The sequence below is a fragment of the Herpailurus yagouaroundi genome, unplaced genomic scaffold, assembly GCF_014898765.1.
Source record: "Herpailurus yagouaroundi ecotype Mexico unplaced genomic scaffold, PumYag 67555, whole genome shotgun sequence".
Taxonomy (NCBI): domain Eukaryota; kingdom Metazoa; phylum Chordata; class Mammalia; order Carnivora; family Felidae; genus Herpailurus; species Herpailurus yagouaroundi.
This window is the reverse complement of record NW_024420361.1, coordinates 1,430,106-1,433,392: the sequence shown is the minus strand read 5'-3', so window position 1 is coordinate 1,433,392 and position 3,287 is coordinate 1,430,106. Positions and strand designations below refer to the sequence as shown.

Sequence of the window (3,287 nt, the reverse complement as noted above, 5' to 3'; positions counted from 1 at the left end):
GTAAGTGCATTTGTATCAGTATGATATATTTATATTATTCATATATTAGACCTTAGTATTTCTGGACAAGTATATGTGAATATATATGCCAATATATTCTTGCTTAGACAAATGGCAATATAATAAATTAAACACATGTTCCTAAATACAAACTTGAAATTATTATATATATTAACAAACTTGAAATTATCATATATACTAATCATGGACATACAAACTAGATCTTTTAAGTTTTCATGTACATAAAATTTATTGCCCCCACAATAACAGCATGTTGACCTCTTAATAACAGGTACCACCACATTCCAGGTCAGAGAAAGTTGCCAAATTCACACAGTAGGGAGATTGACCCGATATCTCATTAGGGTTTTGGCTCAACGCTTTTCTACTTTCCATCCCTTATCCATTCCTTCTACTGTATTTTTTCCTTCTTTCATTGAATTTTCACTCCTTTCTTCAAAAAGTGACTTGCTGAAAGATTAAATATTTTACTACAAGTTATTCTCTTTTCTATTTCAGTTCTATGTAGATATGTGTATTATTACAAAAAAAAGAATGCTTAAAAATACTTTTATTATTGTTTTTAAAGTATCTTTTGTTTCCTAAAAATAAATGCAAAAGGTACAATTAGGATATTAGAGCAAATATTTGCCCTTTTGATTTATATATCTAAATGAGCCTGATTAAACATAAAAATCAGATTTTTTGAGCTTTTTGGTGTCTGAAATGTCGAGGCTCAGCTACCCAGAGATGGAGGGCTGCCTAAACCTTCTTGGCCTATTAGACAATGATATCATGGCTCTGTGCAACACCATCAACAACCGCCTGGTGCAGCCTGAGGACCGCCAAGATGCCATTCGTGCAATATTAATGTACAAAGTGTAGAAGAACTTTTGAGGCGTAAGAAAGTCGACCGAGAAGTCATATTTAAGTACTTGGCAGCACAGGTGTTTATTAAACCTCCAGCTACTGAAAAATACAATCTTATTTAGCATGCACAGGATTACTGGAAAAGGCAATTACAGCTGAAATTGAAGGAAACACCAGAGCCAGTTAAGACAGAGGACATTAGACTCTTTTGACAGCAGGAAAAACAAGATAAAAAAGCTAAAAAAAAATTATTTTCGTTGATTAGGAGAAGAATTCTGTCACCGGTTATTTGAACTTCTTAGTTCTCAGAATCCTTTTCTGGGACCACCTCAAGATGAATGGGGGCCACAGCACTTCTGGCATGATGTCAAGCTTAGGTTTTATTACAACACCTCTGAACAAAATGTGATGTACTACTGTGGAGTGAAAATTGTAAGCCTTTGTCTGTTGTCACTAATGAAAGAAGAGTATCTTTTCTCAGTTCCAATCTAGATTCTTGTGTGCTTCTCCCCGTGGTCTAGTTATGATTGGAGTTGCTGGGACTGTCCACCGAAGGAACACTTGTTTGGTCATTTTTGAACAAATTTTTGGACTCATACATTGCCCTTTTGTGGGAAATACTTAGAAAATCAAATTTATCAATATGAGAATTATTGGAGAGGGTTCTCTTGCTCCTGGAACATTAATAAAACCAGCTATTACATTCAAACCTAGTGATCTAGAGGCCTTGTATAACATAATTACTTCATGTGGTACCAATGAAGTACGACTTGATGTAAGGCAGGCATTGGATAGTGGAACTGGAGACCAAGTTTTATGCAGTGGAGATGAGGCATTGTTGAACAAAAGAGAACTGAGTTTACCCAACCCTCTAAAGCATTGAGCACTGTAGGTCAGTGTAAAAAATACAGAAACTCTTCCAAATACCACAGCAGTAATTTTTAAGTGATTTCAGATGGGAGGATTGACATATTTTAGTTGAAATATCTTTCTTGACTACAGACTAATATATAATGTGAATACTTGCCTCTTTCTACCTGAGTTGCAGCAAATGTTCTGAAAGCTTAATGCAGGTCATCAAATAAATCCCACTTTAGATGGTATAACTAATGGTGTGCCTTAGAAACTAGGTAATACTTTCATTTTACTTAATGAATATTCTAATATCTGTACTTTTCATGTGAGAGAGATTTAATGTAAACTCAGAAGTTATCAATTTAGAAAACTTGAGTAACATTCTCTTGCAAAAAGTCCAATAATTTAGCAGGTAGTTAAAAATTTACTTTCCCTTTTTAAAATTTGAGGAACACTTTTCAAAAGTTATCTATAGTGGTCCAAGCTGATCTAAGCCTTCAGCTAACAGTTTTATAGAGCATTTATTGTAATACCACATAGAGGAAACATATTGTTGAAATTTTTAAAAAGCTGTGCCCAGTTCTTTTACTGTTTTCCTCTTGCTTGATCTTGGAAGAGGTGACAAAAACACAAAACACACATACACAAGTTTATAACGTGGGATATCTATTATATACATATATATACTCCCACATCATAAATTAAATTATTAGGATTTTTCACCCCTAAATTGTTAATACAAGGTTTGAGTTACAAGATTAAGTTGCCAGATTAATTACAGAGTTGCTTTAGGGTTTAAATTCTTCATCACCTGGAAACTATTTGCTTATCTTGGATTTAGGTAGTAATTTTATTTTATTTTATTTTATTTTATTTTATTTTATTTTTATTTTTTTTTCAATGTTTATTTATTTTTGGGACAGAGAGAGACAGAGCATGAACGGGGGAGGGGCAGAGAGAGAGGGAGACACAGAATCGGAAACAGGCTCCAGGCTCTGGGCCATCAGCCCAGAGCCCGACGCGGGGCTCGAACTCACAGACCGTGAGATCGTGACCTGGCTGAAGTCGGACGCTTAACCGACTGTGCCACCCAGGCGCCCCAGGTAGTAATTTTAATTTGCTAAAATGCCATATGGAAAAAAAATCAGCTGGAAATTTTTGTGATGATGTGCTGTACATGGTAAATTTTTACCTTTAACTCTTCTCACGATCACCTAGGGTAATAAATTTTGGAAGCAAGAGGAACAAACTCATCTTTTTTTTAATGCCATGCCTTTATGAGGAGTACAAATTGCTATGTCTTAAAATAAGAACTTAATAAAGGAGGCAAATCCCTGGCCTGCTCTAAGAATAATGTATTGTTTAGATTTAAAGCCAGGTTACAGTTTTCTCCTTTTAGAGTATCATTATAACATGTACTCAATAAATATCCTAAGTAAAGGATAAAATTTTTAAAAATCAGATTTTTGAGTAACATTTTGTATAAAGGTAAAAGGAGATATATAATTTTTATGTAATTAAAATGGTTCTCTGTGTGACATTGTTTACGTACCCACTTGTTT

The 3,287-nt window shown here is 34.3% G+C and overlaps 1 pseudogene; it reads left to right on the top strand.

Moving 5' to 3' along the window:
• Nucleotides 1–683: 683 nt before the first annotated feature.
• On the top strand, nt 684–1,796 carry LOC121025209 (uncharacterized protein C3orf38 homolog; annotated as a pseudogene).
• The last annotated feature ends 1,491 nt before the right edge of the window (nt 1,797–3,287 follow it).